This window comes from Calonectris borealis, chromosome 1 (genome assembly GCF_964195595.1).
Source record: "Calonectris borealis chromosome 1, bCalBor7.hap1.2, whole genome shotgun sequence".
In the NCBI taxonomy this organism is placed as follows: Eukaryota; Metazoa; Chordata; class Aves; order Procellariiformes; family Procellariidae; genus Calonectris; species Calonectris borealis.
The window spans coordinates 94,066,274-94,085,427 of NC_134312.1; the positions used below are offsets into that span (position 1 = coordinate 94,066,274).

General features: G+C 43.6%; 1 pseudogene; it reads left to right on the forward strand.

The window, feature by feature from the left end:
* The first annotated feature begins 4,111 nt into the window (after positions 1 to 4,111).
* LOC142078061 (uncharacterized) lies at positions 4,112 to 12,684 on the forward strand (annotated as a pseudogene).
* The last annotated feature ends 6,470 nt before the right edge of the window (positions 12,685 to 19,154 follow it).

Below are 19,154 nucleotides of genomic sequence, written 5' to 3' on the forward strand. Positions count from 1 at the left end.
TCAGTTGGACGGGACTTCTGGAGGTCTCTAGTCCAACCCCAGGGCTTCACCATTCCCAGGCTGAATGAGGTTGCGCAGGGCCTTTCTTGTCCAGCTGCATATGGAAAACCTCCTCCCCTGTGGTGCCTGGGCTCCTGCCCCAGCACTCCAGCACCCCATCAGGAAGAATTTTTTCTCATATCTAGTGAGAATTTCCTTTGCCGCAACCACATTGTCAGGTCAGCGTCTTGCTTTTGCTGCTGAATTTTAGAAGCACGACTGCTTTACAGACAGACAGGATTTCTCGGGGTGGACACTGAAGCGTGATTAGGTTGCACTTTCTAGTGGAGGTGAGGAGGAGTGACAGAGTGTAAAACGCTCCAACTGTCTCTGTGCTGAATCCTGTCACGTTAACTCCTTGTGAGGGCCTCTTCTCTAACAGCAGTTTAAGGTTGAAACTTCAGCCAAATGCCCTGTACTTTCCCATTGCAGCAGTGGGGAAGGTGCATTAGCAGACAGGGCATCAAAAATGGCACCTTGCACAGGAGAGATTTTTTGCAACCCTGTTTATATGCGTACAACCAAATTGTGCTGGCCGGTAAAGTAACATTGTAGAGCGTAGTTCAAGCTTCCTTTTCAGTATTTGAACTAGTGTGCTTCACCACATTATTTCGGCTTCCGTCTGTCTACAGTACTGAGAATAGGAGCACGTACTGACGTGAGACGCTCAACAGTGGTAAGAGGCAAGAAAATGACAGCTTACATTTTGATCTGCATTTTCAGTGCATAGTGTTGGTGTGAAGGGTGGGGGCTTTCAGCTTGTGCGTGTGCTGTTGAATTTCTGCGCTCTTCTGTTTCTTTGGAAATACAAAAGGAAGGGGAAAAAGGCACTCGGATGTTCGATCAAAGCCAAAAGGAAAACCTGGAATTAGTTCTTGCATTTGCTTGAACAAGAATTGAATCTGAGGAAATGTAGCTTACCCTTTTTTAGGGGGGTAGGTGAAATTCCAAGGTCTTGACTTCCCTTTGAAATCTCCATGTCAATTTTTAAAGTCTGATTGAAAATTTACATGGTGAGATGACTTTGAATATTGTATCACTTAGTGGATCATCCATTTTCATACCTGCATGTGTTGTGGTAGTGTGGTGTCTTGTGGGCTTGTGGTGTGTTTTGTTTTCAATGAGAGTGAAACCATTTAGATTTGCTTTGTAGCCAAAACCTCTACTGACGCAAGGAGTGTGATTCTAGAGAAGGTTGTAGGGCTACAGTGATTTCAAGAAGAAGATTTGAACAACAGTTTTATGTAAAGTGACCTCCAATGAAGAAAATAATATTGCTAACTTTTTTTTTTTTTTTTTTACCTGTACTTTGAAAAGAGCGCTGAAGCTTCTCTGCTGCATGTATTTAGGTACTGTCTACCTTGTTTTTCTTTTTTATGAGAATTTATGCACAAAAAGGGTATTAACAAAAGAGATACTGCATGTTCTAAGGTAGTGAAGCATGATCAGGTCTGATTCAGACCAAGACAGGCACAATGCTTTCACTGGGGCTGTTTAATACTTTTGTTTTGAGCAGTGAATTAGTGCAGTTGCTTATCAGAAAATTGGAAGAAAAAGATTCATTGAGAACAGAAAAATTCCCCATCGAGTTGGCATTTCTATTACTTCTAAAGTTAGAAGAGCCAATCTTCGAGGTGATCATGCCCCTGTACTCGGCACTGCTGAGGCCGCACCTCGAATACTGTGTTCAGTTTTGGGCCCCTCACTACAAGAAGGACATGGAGGTGCTGGAGCGTGTCCAGAGAAGGGCAACGGAGCTGGTGAAGGGCCTGGAGCACAAGCCTTATGAGGAGCGGCTGAGGGAACTGGGACTGTTTAGTCTGGAGAAGAGGAGGCTGAGGGGAGACCTCATCGCGCTCTACAACTACCTGAAGGGAGGTTGTAGCGAGGTGGTGTTGGTCTCTTCTCCCAAGTAACTAGCAATAGGACGAGAGGAAATGGCCTCAAGTTGCGCCAAGGGAGGTTTAGATTGGACATTAGGAGAAATTTCTTTACTGAAAGAGTGGTCAGGCCTTGGAACAGGCTGCCCAGGGAAGTGGTGGAGTCACCATCCCTGGAAGTATTTAAAAGACGTGTAGATGAGGCCCTTAGGAACATGGTTTAGTGGACATGGTGTGTTGGGTTGACGGTTGGACACGATGATCTTAGAGGTCTTTTCCAACCTGTACGATTCTATGATTCTATGATCTCATCCAGTTTACTGTATCACACAAAGCCTTGATTGCGACTTCAAAGTGATGCTGAGGGCTTGCAAAGTTGGACAAGTACTCTTGTTTAAGAGAGGCCAGCTCAAAGGTTTTGCATGTACAAGCTGAATTAAGTTAATATTTCAGTACGTGTCAGAGAGAAATAAAAGCTTTGGGGACTGAGCTGAAACAGTAGGTGATGTGAAGGTTGTAAGAGAAAGATGAAAACCTTTCCTTCTATATCTGTCATCTCAGTAATTTGTCTGGATGGCAGATTCATAGGAATCCCCCTTTTTTTCTTTTCTTTTTTTAATGCAGGATTGATTCCCCTGGGTATACGAAGGAGGGAAAGGGTAACCACAGAATAAGAACCTGCTGTGCTGAAATTGCTTCAAGCTACCTCCTGGAAGGTAAGAGAAGTTATGAGATGCCTTAGGAAAGCCTTTCTTCCTCTAACGCTTGATCGTCTTTACAAAGTTAATAAAAGAAAAGAGATAAAGTGAAATTGCCCAAAGAGAGTGAGTCCCCTGGAGAGGTTTGCACTAACAATCAGGCCCTAAAATCTGCTGCATGCAACCTCCTCTGGAAATGTACTAGTATTCCAGGTCAGGTACTACAATCTTCCCTGCAATGAGAGGTCTGTCCGTTGTTTTCCTGCTTCCTCTGTGCCCTTCCTTCAGCTCTGCCTTCAGATTTGCTATCACATAACACCATCTTCAAAAAACATCACGAGTTTTCCAAAACCATAGCTATTGCATATGTGGTTTCATCAAGGCTAAAAAGCCAAAGCACAACCTCTCTCCCAGGCTTCCAAGGAAAGAGAAAGAATGAGCAGAAGTGATCTGTTGAAGTGGATTCCCTATTTCTTTCCTTGTTCCGAGATCCAGGTCAAACACACTACTCCTCTGCCCTAGTGTCATAATTTTTTTTTTTTCTTGCAGCCACTGTAGCTGCAAGACTATACAGACTCAATGTAATGTTTGCTGTTATGAAAGTCCATCCAGAAGCCAAAATACACACCCTTCCATCTTCCCTGGAATAATCAGTGCGTTGTTTATGGTTAAGCTAAAGGACCAGCTGAGTTAGCTCACAAGTCTTAAGAGACTTGTGTCTGTAGCTATTTCTGAGTAACAGACATACACTGTGCTAGTGTGCCCTACTCTGTGGGCAACTCTACAGAGCTCCAGAGATTTATAGTCTTTGAAGTGCTCCTGTATAACTACAGAACTGAACTTTGAACTTGTAGATCTAAAATCACGAGCTTATGCTCCCTTAAGTTCAGTAATGCCCATCAAGAAGCCTTGATTCTAAGGCTGTCAGAAAACACTACACATTTTATCATGGTGTCAAATGAGATCTTTCCCACTCTTGCAAGAGAGAGATGCTAAAATTTTTCTCTGTGGCTGTGGTAACCACAGCAACTTGGGTTAAAAGAGCTGCAGTGCTGTCTTAGTATCTTGTGTGTCCATAACTTTTCCTGGTGTAAGGCATGGTGGCAGGATGAAAGCTATGTCATTAGGTTCTAGGTCATCTTACCTCAACTGGACTAAATCATATTCACACCAGTAACTTTGTAATTGTTCACATTTGTTTTGTACAGCTTGCTGCGGTTTTCAAGATTTTTAAATCGGAGAATCTCACAATATGCACTTGCTGATCAGACTTCTGTAAGGCACGTGTAAGTGAACATCATATAGTATTCAGCAGGTTTTTTTAATAGTTGCAGTTATTAAAATAGAAATCTTAGGGAAGTAGCAGCCGTATCAGTGCCACCACGCAAGATGGCATTAGCAGGAAGACTAGTGGCAGGGAGGGTTGCGATGCATATGTGGGGAATCAACAGAGAGCTTTAGGATGGGAAACCAGGTTCCATGGAAAAAGGTGCTATGCCCACCCTCGCTGACAAGGAAGATGACCAGTGTAAGAATCAAGAGACAGTACACAAGAGCAGTGTTGTGGTCATTTAGAAGCTGGGACTCACAATGGTTCCTGGCTATGGCATTTTTAACTTGGCGTTGAGGGGCTGGTTTACCGTCTGGTGGAACCATAGGCTTAATGCACCATTTTAATCTTACCCTTACACTGTACTGCAGGGATAAGGTCAGGCAGGAATTTTATGAAAAAGAAGATAAACTGATTTTCCTGTATTGCCTCCAGAAAACTAATGATAAGGCCTGCTTATTACATTAAGTCAGTCAAGTAAGAGATACTCTTTCCTCATGCTGTTAGTTCATAGAAGTTATAACTACGGGGTTTGCAATGGCCTTTATTGAATGACGAGATCTAACTGTCAGACCTGATTTTCTCCATTGGTTTAAATCTAATGTAGTCATTCCTCTCCTGCAGGGTGGGTATGAAATGCAGAACAGGCTAGGGTAGAATGAGGTCTGTTACCTCAGCATAGAAACCTGGTTGGATTCTAAGGTTATTCATCAATATTTCTTCTGTTTTCAAAACAGTTATAATTCTCAATGATCCAAAGGCTCTTTTTGGTGCAGTCAGCACCCCACATGCATGACCCTGAGTGTCAGTGAGGGCTGTGCCTTCGAAGTACAGATGTACAAATGATCAGACTGGTTCAGACCAAGCATCTGCCTGCTCCCCATCTCCAGCAATGACCCCAAGCTCACTGTCTCATGGTTTGCCAGGAGCTTAGCATGTGAAAGGGTGCTTTCCGAGAACCAGCTGGTCCAAGCTCGGGGAAGCCCTGCCTAGCTCACACCTAGCCAGGCCAGCAGGTGAGGAAGCACACATGCCCTGTGGGGACAGCGGTGTGGCTGCAAGAAGAGATGATGGGAGAGCAGGTGGGAGATCCTCTAAGAGCAGAATTGCAGGAAACTCAGCAAGAGGATCTGGTTCTTGAACAAGTGCTTCTAATGCACAAGAAGCATGGTTAGGAATGGCCTTGGTGAGACTTGCCACGTCCCCCAGGGCAGGAATGGTACTGAGGGGACAGGTTCAGCCCTTGTAATGTGCACAAGAACAGATTGGTAGTACAAACTGAGCTGGCTGACTAAAAGCCAACCAAACCTAAAAGCAGACACTGGGGAAGCAGAAGAATGAGGCATGATACTTCTCCTGGATACTCTCCTAGCCTATGTGTGTTTTCAATTCAGGGATTTCCTGAACCTGGTTAGTGACTATCAATAGATGTCTCTTCTAAAGGCTCGTTCAGTTCCCTTGAGAATTTTCTGCAGCTAGGAAATCCTCCAGCAAGGAGCTCTGTGATCCGTAGGGTCTCTCTAGAACCCAGCTTCTGTTAGCTTCATTGGTGGCTCCTGGTTCTTGAATATCTGAAGAGACAGTGAAGAGTTGTTCCTATCTGTGCCATCAGGCCTCCCAAAGGTGTCTCTTCACCAGGGTGGAGAATCCTAGCCCACTAGCTCCTTGTATGGTGACCACTGTCACCACGTGCAAAGTATGTGTCAGGAACACATTGCTTACCCGTGAAATGCATGTCTGTCTTAAGTGAAACACTGCAGATCTTCATCAACAGGTTAGTGGATTTCTAAATTAACCCACTGTCTTGAGCAATTTTTTCTTCTCTCAAAACTCTGAGAAACAAAGAACAATGTTTTGTCACTGCCTGTTCTTGTATCTGGTTTGAAAAAGAGCACCTTAAAAGACCAGTCAATAAATGACTTGGCAGCAGTCTGATTTTAGTCTTGCCTAAGAGAAAACACCATCTGTTGAATCACAACTTTCACTTCCTTTGTTGCCTGAGTTTCTTAATCTTTCATCTCACATTGGTCTAGCTCTGTGGACGGGGCAATGTCACCAAAGCAGAAATAATCACTCTGGAGATGAGGCTGGGGACCACAGAGACAAGTCTATGAGCAGGGACTCTGGGGACTGGGCTGAAGTGGAGAAGTGGAAGAGCCCCTGTACGGATGAATGTAGGTGGTGTACTTTGAGGGAGAGAGGACAGCAAGGGCAGAGAACAAAAGCTTCTGGGGGCAGTTTATGACAGTTAGTTTGGAAACCACTAATGTTTTTTAAAAGTTAGTGTTCCCAAGTGGGCTGAACTACTCCAGGGGAGTCCTGCTGGGTACGGTGTGGCTCGCAAGGACTAAAATAAGCTCAAATGAGGAGCAGGCCAGCATACTGAAACCCACAGAATCGATTTCTTACTGATACTAGTGTCTGCCAAGAACTTACTCTGTACGACTCCTTACCAGAGATCTCAAAAATGCTGATGAGGTGTAGGATGTCGTAGGGCAGCTGCACCACCTCGGCATCAGACTTCCTTTTTTGTCTGTTTATGTAACTTGGCCTTCTTGCCAGAGCATGCCCTGTCATGAGTTCTGTGGGATTTCATTGTCTTTTCAGCTTTTAAATGAAACAGTGTCCCAAACAATACTGGATCTCAGCACTGCATTATCTTCCCCTTCTGAATACTTCTTCAATTTCATTCTTTTTCAGTGTAATAAAACCCAAAGCCCTGGCCCGATGCTTTCCTTCCCCCATTCTTCAAAGCCGCCTTGAAAGTCCCTGGCTAGACTATCACATGCTCATCATTAGTTTTCCCCTAGGGTCCTGTTTCTTGTGGAAGCACAAGTGCTTAGTGTTGTTTTTCTGAGTCTACTTTTCACAAGAGAGCTGTTTTCTACTTTTACTTGTGGAAGACTCCTGCAAATTTTCCTCTCTCACAAGTTTCAAACTTTTCCTCTATTCCAGATTTTCTCATTCTCCATTAGTGTGAGATACTGACCAGTCACAGCAGCGCTGTGCCTGCTTCCTGGAGAAACAAAATTTCTCCCTCTAGATTTCTTAATAAGAGGCCTTGGAGAAGTTATCTTATTTTCACCTATCAAAGGAAGATGTAAGAGGATGGCTTTTATTTTTAAAACAAGGGGCCACGTGAAAACCATAGGACATAGGGCCCTACCTGCCTTTATTGATTCTTAAGATAGGCTGTCTCTTAGGTTATAAAGTTGAGTTGCACAGTATAATTAGTGTTTTTACAGGCTCTGTCTTAAACAGATAAGGGGCTACGTCTGTTAACTGTGGAAAGTGGAGGATTCAGGCATGATGCACTAGCTGAATAGTTGTTCCACTGCCTTGCCCTGATATCAGTGTGACCTCCTCTATCATTGTGATCCATTTCTTTCTCATTTTATATTTAGCTGTAAGAAGTAAAGGAAGGGATATTAGACATACAATATTAACCTGTCCTAGAACTCTGCATCAAGTCCGGTAAACTTGTGGAGCACTATTTGAACCGTCCAATATAACAGAAAAGCGAGTTATTTTTAATACTGCTGTAGCATTTCTCTAGATAATTCAAAAACATATATCAGTGTTAATATTCTCTATTAGTCTGTGGAATTGTGGAAGATACTGCTCTAAAAACATATTAACTTGTTCCTGTTACATTTTCAGGGCAGTTTTGTCACAGGATTACAGCAATATTATATACTGGATGACTCTGGGGGCTTCATGAAAGCATGAGCATTTTAGAGATCATACACCTTTTTTGAAGAATAATCTTACAATATAGGAAGTAGGCAAGGTTCTTAAGTTCTTATAATTTTTAAACTGACTGATTTCTTGCTAATTTGAAGTCAATGTTTTGGATGTGCTCTCTGTAGCTCAATTATTTCAATTGCACTTTTGTAAAAGACATTACTTAAACAGTTTAACAGTTTAATATGTTTTAATATGTTTTAAGTTTTGCTGTACACTTTCTTGTATAATTTTTTGACAAGTTCTCCATAAACTCAGATAGCAAGTTACAGCTTGCGTTCAAGCAGTTAGATATATATGATTGACTTTTTCAGTGCTTAGGTCTTTGGATCTTGAAAAATGTCCAAGCTAGCATGTTTTCCAGCCCTTCCTGGAAGTACTGGGAAGTGAACTCTTAACAGCTGTCATTCATTAGCTTGAGCAGTTTCTTTGTGTAAAGTACAAAACCCGGGCTTACTCTTCAAGGGAGACTTACTAGATCTCTGAGAGCTTTGGTTATTATTTAGTAAGTTCAGAAACTGTTGACATTCAATGTATTTTTTTATTCTGAAAGTTTTCCCTGTAATTTGTGGGTATAGTGACAGCAAAAGATAAAACTTATGTTGTTTGTTTTGTCTGTATATCTCCTTCTGTACTTGTAAATGCAGCCCCTGCCTGACCAGAGAGTGGTGGGACAGATAGTGGTGATAGTGGTTCTACTGCTGATGACCTGGTATTCAACATATGGTCCGCGAGTGGTTAGCGAGAGGGCTATTCTATCACAGGACAGGAAGTCAGAGTGCCATTGAAATTACCAGGCAGCAGGCTTAAATCAAGCAAAGGCAAGTTCTTTTTACCTAGCACAGTAGAAACAAACTATGAGACTGATGGGCGCAGGGTGTTATGGAGACCAGGAGTATAAATGGGCTCAAAAAAGGAACTGAAGAAAATCATAGAAAGGCTTTTAAATGCACAGATGCAAAACCAGCTTCTGGCTCTGGCTGGCCCTGAATTACCAGATCTCACTAGGATATATTAGAGGAAGAGTCAATCTTGCCCTGTTTTTTGTACTCTTTCCCAAAGTACCCATTATTGGCCACTGTCCAAGGAAGGAGACTGGCTTTTTATAGATTTGGTCTGATTCACTGTGGCTGTCCTTATGTTACTGACCCCTTACATCAGTAAACAGGAGCAGGATTCATGGCCGAGTACACATTTTCTAGCGTGCAGAAAAAAAAGTAGAAGTTGTGTCCTCAGCCACGCCACAACCTGTTCTCACTTTGTTAATATGCAAGGTTAATGAGCGTAAATGCATCCGCTTGACCTAAGCACATTCCCTAGACTAAGAGTAGGAGTGCATTAGATCCTGGGATGGTTTGAGAAGAAAAAGTAAAACAACATCAAGTTGCTCTTAATTCTGCTGTGTGGTCTTATCTGATTAGCTCACAAATATTCAGGAACAGCAAGAAAAATGCAGGCTTCCAGTGTAGTCCAATGCCAAGAATGTACTCCACAGTTTGTCCTTAATCCCATGAGGATCCTCTCAGATGTTTCCAGTACTTTTGGCAGGAATATTAAATTACAGAATCTAGGATATGTGCCAGAAACAGAAAAAAGAAGGTTCACAGTAAAAGCAGTGTCCCTGCTCTATGCTTCTGCAGGAGCAAAATGGCATGTCAATATGGACGGTTACTTTGAAGAAACAAATTAAAAGGGCAACTTCTCAGAAGTGTCTTATAGCAATCCAGTTCAATTAGTTCCCAGTACTAAAATATGCACTGTTCAGTGCCTGATGACAATTCAAGGAAGAAAGTGAAAGTGACTATCTTGTCAGTATATTGAGCTTTTCTTTTATGGAGCTAAAAGTACTTATCTGTCTCATTTCCAACTCAGGCTGGGACCTGAGCTCCAGAGCCTGACTTCTGTTTTGTTTGTGTATTGGAAGGAATTTGTAGAACACAGTGGGGTTGCTTCAGATTCACGCTGATACAACCAAGGCCAGAGTTCAAAGATTGCTGGTTTTGTTGAATTTACCATAAGAAGGTACTTACACCTTTGTAAAATAAATCCTCGACTATATGGAGTTCCAAGGAGAGAGAGTTGGAGAACTGTAAGGTCTTGTATGTATTTCAAACCTCATTTGAGAATTACATGCAACTCAATACTTGCTTTATTTGTCAAGGTGAAAGTCCTCTTTGTGTTTAGAGAGTGAATCTTTAGCCATTTCTGATGAAATTGTTATACTAGGGTACTTTCACGGGTATAAGCTCTTCACTGGAGAAAAGAACAAATTATAAACTGTTTATTTATTTAGTTGATATTGGAAAATTTTCATCTTATATCAGACACATTGACTTTAACACATCTTTCCTACTTTCTCTTTTTTCCTGCTCTCTGTCCCACATGACTGCTTTTGCAGGGTCTGCAGAGGAGCGTCTGACATTCTCATCCCTTCTAGGCAATACTCCTGTTGCTTCTGCAAGAGATAGAAACACCAATGATTTATTTAGTAATACATTTGAATTTTGTCACTCTATTTGTGTTCTCTTCCTCATGCTTTATTGAAGAGCTGTCCTTAAGATCAGCTAGAGATTTGATTTAGAAATTCTAGCTATACCTGTGAAAGACTGAATTGTAGAACTTTTGTCTCAAAGACTGCTTATCTGGGCGAGGGTTCCTTTGCCTGCTGAGTATTGTAAGAATGGCTGCAAGGCCACAGAGATCTCCGGCTGGCAAGGTGTGAAAAAGACGGAATTGTAGATCTGGGCGAGGATTCCTTTGGCTGCTGAGAGCGGCGGCGAGGTGTGAAAGATCTCTGGCTGGCACGTGCTTGGACGGCCAAGACTCAGGAATGCGGAGACGTGGCGTTGCCATGGAAACTGCAGCCCTCGAATGAGAATAACAGGGACTGCCAGGAGGACCCCGGCGCGATTGCCGCCCCCGCCGAAACACCGCGGACCCCGGAGCGGCCGCCTACCGCCGGAACATCGAGAGGCTTGGACCCCCGGGACGCCGCGGATCCATGGCGGTGACTATTCTTGCAACTCTATCCTGAATGCCTGCTTGACTTCTGTCTTTTTACTCTATCCTACTGCTACTAATTTTCTACTTTTGATATTAAAAGTTGCTGTTTTGGGTATACGGCATTTGACCTCGTCTGTGTCTTAATCTCGCTCTTGGGATCATATCGAAACCTGCCCCGACATCGGATCGGGACATTAAAATTGGCGTCACGGACAGGATCCCTTGAGACGAGAGTGCCGTACTATTCCCCAAATACGTGAGACCTCTCAGGAAAGTAAGGGGTGCGGGTCTGTGTTTGCTGTGTTTGAAATTTACGTGCTGCCTTCCTGAGACGACCGCTTCCCACTTTGTGTCTGTGTTTAAAACTTACTTGCTGTATTGTTTTGCAAATACGTGAAACCTCTCAGGAGAGTGAAGGGGGCGGGGGGTGTTCGAAACTTGCGCGCTGCCTTCCCGAGACGACCGCTTCCCCGTTCTGGATAAAGATGAGTGATACTAAAACTGTCCCTTCGGGGGGAGAAGTTTTGTTTTGAGTTTTTGGAGAAACATAATGAACGACCCTCTGTACCCGGAATAGACTGGGCTCAGGGAAATTGGTATAATTTGCAGAGTGTGGTTGATCGAACGAGTGCTTTGCAAAAGATGCGAGAGTGAGATCTGGAAGAGGAAAAGCGATTGTTTGTGCTGTTCTTGGTGCCAGTTTAGCCGCTGCTGTAGAGGCGAGGGAACGTTGTCGCGTTGAGGAATCAATCCCTAATTGTTGAATCCCTCCAAAACCTCGTTTGGTCCCTTCAGGGGCAAGTGGCGGAATTCAAGGAACAGCTTGAAGGAGAGAGAGACCAGGTGAAATATCTGCAGATTGCTCTTAAGCAGCAACTCCTTGCGGGCACTGCCCACGAGGAAATACCCCCAAGACTGGAAACTGGTTATCCTTTTAACGACTTGCAGGCAGCGAGAGAAAGAGTACAGAAATTAGAGCCTCTCTCGCTGCGACCCTTGGTTAAGACGCAATATATTTATGATGATGATCAGGATCAGTTCCCCCAGGTTACAACCAAGGAGGTCCCCTATAGTGCCCCCGAGTTGGCAAAGTTAAAAAAGGATTTTGGTCAAACCCCTAGGGAGTTGGAGACGGAATATATGTGGAGAGTATCGTTATCTGGGGGGGATCAGATTTTGTTAAGTGAAAAGGAGGCGGAGGGGTGTTGGGGACCGGGAGTATTTTTAACTACCGGCAATTACCGCGCCCCTTGGTCTTTAACCCAGCGGGCAGCCTATTGGGCAGAGGGTTTGAGCCCCTTGGAGAGGGGGGGATCCCCTCGCAATCACGGGGACTGTTGATCAGTTGGTGGAAAGTGTGCAGAAGGCAGCTTGCTTGCAAATGATGTATGATCGGAAGCTGGAGCCTAGGCAGGAGTCCCCGATGATGATGCCTGTAGATCCTGAGTGAATGACTCCCCGTATAAGGGGACTCCCCAATCCCTTAAAGCCGATTGGTATAGAGTTACAGGGGAAAATACAGGCAATGCCTCAGGGCGAAAGAGTTGCGGCTGCTTTAGAAGGACTTATACCCGATCGGCACTGCCGCTCCCCAGATAGGAAGATGTGGACTTGGGGGGAGGTCGCCCAAGAATTGATCGATTACGGGCGCAAGTATGGCCCCGTAAACCTTCCAGCCACTAAAAGAGACTCTAGAGGCCTGAAGCGAGCTGAAGTAAAAATGGTTCCACGCCCTGAGGGTGATGGAGAAACACCCCTCGCTAAACTACCTGGAGGAAAGGACATCCCAAATAAGCGCAGCAGTCTGTGGGCAAAGGGGTGGCAAAAGGGGATCCCGCGTGACTTAATGGATGGGTTGCCGACTGACAAGTTAGAAAAACTGGTGTCTGAATGGCCTGATAAATCGGCAGATAAAGACAAAAATACCACCCCGAGTGCACCCTTTAATTGACTTAATCAGAAAGAAATGTCCCCTGATATTCGGCGGGAAAATAGATCCTTTGCCCTCCAGTGGTGGGGGGGGGGGGGTGTGGTGTGTGTGTGAAAGTTGGGTATATATCAGACGGCTCACCGAAAACAGCTGAGGTGATTAACTAATTACAGGTGTTGTGGGGCTGAAACAAGTCCCGGTCACGATTTTGGTAGATACTGGGGCTCAAATTTCAGCTATCGAAACAAAAGATGCTCACGGGAAAGAACATAAGATTAACATGAGGTGGATTATTCCATCTTTCTAACAACAACCTGCCTCCGGTTCCTTAAAACGGACCGAGTTGCTTTCTTTTCTTTTCCAGGTGGAAACTCTGAAGCCAGCTAGAAGGAATACACGAAGCTGCTGGTTGCCTGCATGGTTCTGTTGGTGATTTCTTTGTTAATATTCGTAGGGTGTTTCTGATATACCATCAGATGTTTTGGTTGACCATTACCACCGTCTTTAGTATCTGGGGAAGTTCCGGCTCCCTCCTTTCTGACTTGTCATGGCAAAATGAATTTATTGTTTTAGGTCAACAAGTAGCTGATACCTTTAATATTAGCAATTTTTGGGTATGTGGAGGGCCATTTGGTCTAGAAAGATGGCCCTGGACTTCCGTCCCCCTTTCTCCTAAATGGTTAGTGAGTAATACAGTGAGATAAAAAATGATTCCTATTGGAGCGAGGATACACGGCCCTGGACGATACAATATGCGACCCGAGGTGAATATTGTCCAAATTGAACACAGGAGGGTGGTGTTTTTGTAGGAAATAGCAAATGTAATTGGACCTATACATACAGAAACCATTGCTTCATTGAGGGCTGTAAGACAATGTTTAACTACAATAGTTGATCTTTTGTACCTCGGGAGCTGGGATGGGCCTGGGTGAATGAGACCGGGCATGGGAAAATATTTCCTTCCTATTGGTCTCCGATCAATCACATGAAAAATATTACCGGTGCTTGGTCCTGTTCCATTTACAAGATATCTGGCAACAACGTACGCATACCATTAAACCATCCACTTGGAGCAGACAATTTTCAATAACATATTTCCAATTACCATGGACCCCCACAGGTCTGTTTGAAAATGGTACCTGGGCAATGAAAGCTCATTATTGGATCTGTGGACAACACGCATACAAGCAATTGCCCAAAAATTGGACTGGGGTGTGTTATGTGGGGCTAATTCGCCCCTTGTTCTTTTTGCTTCCGGAGGATGAAGGTGACAGTTTGGGTGTTAAGTTATACGATGATCTCAATTGATATCGGTGGTCCATCGATACCTCTATAACAGGTGGAAGTGGTCAAACCTGGGGTAAAGATGAGTGGACCCCTCAGCGTATAATCCAGCATTATGGAGACCTGTCACCTGGAACCCCAACGAGTGGATTAGCGGTGCTCGAGAACCTATCTATAATTTAAACCGCATCATCCGGCTACAAGCCGTCCTAGAAATTATTACTGACGAGACAGCCCATGCCCTGGATCTATAAGCAGACCAGGCTACGCAAATGCGAACAGCGATATCCCAACACTGCATGGTTCTTGATTACCTGCTAGCTGAAGAAGGGGGAATGACTCTGTGGTAAACTGAGTCATTCCAACTGTTGCTTAAAAATTGATGACAGCAGTAAAATTGTTAAACAAATTACCATAGGAATACGAAAATTGGCCCATGTTCCTGTCCAGACATGGAAAGGCTGGGATTTTGACTTGTTTTCCTGGTTCCCAGGCGGCCCATGGGTTAAGCGAGTTTTATTTTATTTGTTATGTAGTTTTGTCATGTTGTTGTTCTTGCCATGTGTTATTCCATGTTTTATACAGTTAATTCCACGTGTTGTAACCAATATACAATTTGTAACCACCTTTTCACCTGATGGTGTTAAACAAATGCGCGCTGTGCGTCGAACCACGCTGTCAGTAGTGCGGATTGTATGAATTGCTCTTTTTTAGCCTTTTCTACATAACTACCTTTCTCAAAACCGCCATGGGTCCTGAAGCAATCTTTGAGCCACGGGGTGGTGTGAAAGACTGAATTGTAGAACTTTTGTCTCAAAGACTGCTTATCTGGGCGAGGGTTCCTTTGCCTGCTGAGTATTGTAAGAATGGCTGCAAGGCCACAGAGATCTCCGGCTGGCAAGGTGTGAAAAAGACGGAATTGTAGATCTGGGCGAGGATTCCTTTGGCTGCTGAGAGCGGCGGCGAGGTGTGAAAGATCTCTGGCTGGCACGTGCTTGGACGGCCAAGACTCAGGAATGCGGAGACGTGGCGTTGCCATGGAAACTGCAGCCCTCGAATGAGAATAACAGGGACTGCCAGGAGGACCCCGGCGCGATTGCCGCCCCCGCCGAAACACCGCGGACCCCGGAGCGGCCGCCCACCGCCGGAACATCGAGAGGCTTGGACCCCCGGGACGCCGCGGATCCATGGCGGTGACTATTCTTGCAACTCTATCCTGAATGCCTGCTTGACTTCTGTCTTTTTACTCTATCCTACTGCTACTAATTTTCTACTTTTGATATTAAAAGTTGCTGTTTTGGGTATACGGCATTTGACCTCGTTTGTGTCTTAATCTCGCTCTTGGGATCATATCGAAACCTGCCCCGACATCGGATCGGGACAATACCTTACCCAAAATACACATCCTACAGAATACCAAGGGTACATAGATATCCCTTTATTGGCTATTGTTTTAAAATAAGAGGAGTCTGAGCTTCAGTCTCTGGATTTTTTCGGTGCCTACCCCATTTGGGTCCATTGATGCTATGATGATGCAAACAAAAAATAACGTGGTTACATAGAGCTGGTAACAGTATTTTATTGCCACGCTATTTAGGACCAATGCCAAAAAGTCTTCATGGATGGTGCTGTACTTTGCTGGTGTCTCCCACTCAACAAGTGTCCTAACTCAGGCACAAACACCACAGAATCAGTCTCTTATTTTCTGTCAAGAAGGGGGTGGTTGAAAAACACTTTTATCCTTCTTATCAGACAGTTCTGCTTTTCTGCAGTGGCAGGAAAGGGTGGAGAGGAGGAAGTGTTGACCTCAGAGCTGCTTTCATGCTTGCCTGTCTTGCCTTTTCTTGGCCTGGGGGATATTTATGTCTGCCAGCTGGGACTCACCTCAGCTGCATGTCTTACCTTGCAAAGCCGATTGACTTTTTAGGGTGCTTAAAAGACCCATATATGCTGTTGCGTTTGTACCAGTTATGTTAGAAGCCACATCCTGTATCACACATGCAATTGCAGCCACAAACAGAAAATTGGATGCATTTTCCACTTACTTGTTACTCAAGTTTTGATAAATCTAGACATGAGACAGCATCTAGCTTGTTATCTTGATTCTTTTTGCAGCTCTGTTCAGATGAAAGGATTTGAAAGAACACTGAAACTAGAGGGAAGGTGGCAGACAAATCAAATACATGGAGGAGCAATGCACACTCTGCCTCTCTTGTGAAAAAGGTAGATATAGGTTCTGGAAAGCTTTGGAAGCACAAGGCTTGTTAAACCCACTGCATGTTTTTCAGAGGAAGCTGGACATGTATTCAGGGAAATGTCACTGGCAACATTAAAGTTGCTGGAAAAAATAACAGCACTGCTTTCTAAACATAAGCTCCTCTTCCTTTTAGTTATAAATCACTAGTTACTTTCATCAAAGGAGACCGTAAGATACACTTTTCTTGTTAACCGTATAACTAATGACATTTTTTTCTTCTGTTGAAGATTGACTTGACCTTTTGTTAAAACAATACCACAGGGTAACTAGTTAGAGTGTTAAGGAGAAGTGGCAAAGCAGTAGCATTGGCAGAGAGAAGAAAATCGAGGCTTCCCACTTGTTAGTGTCAAAAATGTATGTGGCTGAGTGACAGCCTAGGCAGCTAATTCCATACAGCAGTTATCTTGCTTTGTGACCTCCATTTTCAAAACCTTGGATGCTTAACTTGAAGTATATGAAAGCAAGTTATGTACATTTGCTGAAAAAGCATACCTCTCAAAGACTCTGTGGCAAGGCATTTAGACCCTCATGTAAACTCCAATTCTTCAATTGCCATGATTGCTGAGCACCTACGAAGGAGTATCAGCTGCAGAGGACAGCCATTTCATGTGCCTGTACTGCAAACAGCATTATGTTGACATTGTAATGTGAGCGATTAAAATGCATAAATAGTTGAGCACCCGGGATATCTAAGGCTAAAGTAGACCCACTAAACATACTGAATAATTAGCTTCACTGAAATCAGAAGCAAAATACCCGGCATTTAGACAAGAAATGCTGGGCTCTTTTCTGTGTACTATATGCAAGATGAAAAATGAAACAAAATTAAGCCTTGGAACACAATATCAGATGGCTTGAAGTCTTAAATGAAAGGAAGAAAAAGGGCACAAATTCAATAACTGAATTCAAAGCCTCCAGTAGATTCCAGACTCAGCATGGGAGGATCCAGGAAGAATGGAGCCCAAACCTCTTTTTGCAAATACGGGGAGAGCCTTACTGAAGGAAAAGAGGGATAACATAGCTGGTTTGCTTGTGTTAAACTTATCTTTCAACTGAACAGAAGTTCTAGTTGACTTCAGTGGAGTTTTGCCAAAACAGAACTGTATTAGGCACTGAATAGGATTTCAGGACTTCAGGTTCATTGATGTACTTTATAACCCATTGGGAAATTATGGTTATCACCCATCGTCCCCTTAGGAAGTGACTCTGTGTTGTGGTTTAACTCCAGTCGGCAACCAAGCACCGCACGGCCGCTCGCTCACCCTTCCCCCCCTCCAGTGGGATGGGGGAGAGAATTGGAAGAGCAGAAGTAAGAAAACTCATGGGTTGATAATAATAATAATAATGATAATAATGATGATGATGATGATAATAATAATAATAATAATAATAATAATAATAATAATAATAATAATAATAATATAAAAATTGTAATGAAAAGGAAAACAACGAGAGAGAGAGAGGAACAAAACCCAGGAAAAACAAACAATGCAATTGCTTACCACCTGCTGATCGATACCCAGCCTGTCCCCAGGCAGCGATCGCTGCCCCCCGGCCAACTCCCCCCAGTTTATATACTGAGCATGACGTCATATGGTATGGAATACCCCTTTGGCCAGTTGGGGTCAGCTGTCCTGGCTGTGCCCCCTCCCAGCTTCTTGTGCACCTGGCAGAGCATGGGAAGCTGAAAAGTCCTTGAGTACTGTAAGCACTACTTGGCAACAACTAAAACATCAGTGTGCTATCAACATTATTCTCATACCAAATCCAAAACAGAGCACTATACCAGCTACTGGGAAGGAAATGAACTCTATCCCAGCTGAAACCAGGACACTGTAATGATACTTTATGCTTCTTATATTATGTTGTGCAGATTTGGTAAAAAGCCTTCCCCCGCAACTTTTAGCATATTGTTGCATTGCTTAGTGCTGGCATGACATTAAATAGCAGCAGTTTGGGACTTAATGCTGCTTTGCTTTTTTTTTTTCAGTATTTTTTGTGTTGTTCATGTTTACTGTTGTTTTATTATAACAGCCTGGATAGTATATGGGGTGCTTTAGCTGAGAAGAAATTGGTCATTCGTATTTTTTTATTAGTATTCTTGAGACATGCCGGTCAAATCATACTAACTGTAAAACACTGAGCAATGATTAATGAATGCTTTGGAGAACGTAGGTAAGTCCTGCTTTACATTACGTTCTGATGAGCAGAAGGACAACTACCAACATTTTCAGAACGTTTGCTAATGCTGTGAGCTTCAGTATCTGGGAGATTTGCTATGTGCTGGGCCCTATTAAAACAGCTTAGTTTCCTGGTGGCAGACCGTACGCCTTTAAGAAACCATGGCCAACCTGAAATGCTGGCCACAGGGTCTTAGGTAGAATTTGGTCACTTCTTGAGCCTCATCTTGAAGGATGCTGAGGACCTGCAGCCCTGGTTCATATTGCTGAGAGCTCCTTCCCCTTGGGACTTCTGAAAACTAGCATCATGCGTTTCAAGCCGAGTATCCAAAAATGACTGTATGAGTCATTAGGTAGTAAGCACTCTGGGGGCTCAGCCAGTCTTCCTGTTCTGCATTTATGCAGCGTGTAATATAGGGGTCTGGATCCGAGTGTCTGACGAGCTACGCAATACATTAGATATTAATAGTAGTCATAACTACGGGATATAGTTTGGCTGCTTCTGATCTCATCAGAGCCATGTTTCAAATCTTCCAGAGCTGAATGTAGAAATCCAGAGTCTCTAGACCTCACCTTTCATTATTTGAGCAGCAGGCCATCCACTGCAATCGTTATCCTGTTCTATACACAGCAGTTCCCCGCAAAGTAAAATAAAAACTATGAGATGGAAAAAAGATACTTGATGTAGTGCTTGCTGCTTCGTTTGCTCAAATGGCATTTACAGCTCTGCAGTGTGTAACTGGAAATGAGGCCTCCTACTGACATGTCCTATGCAAACATGCTGGAAGGCACAATCTTTTCCACACAAC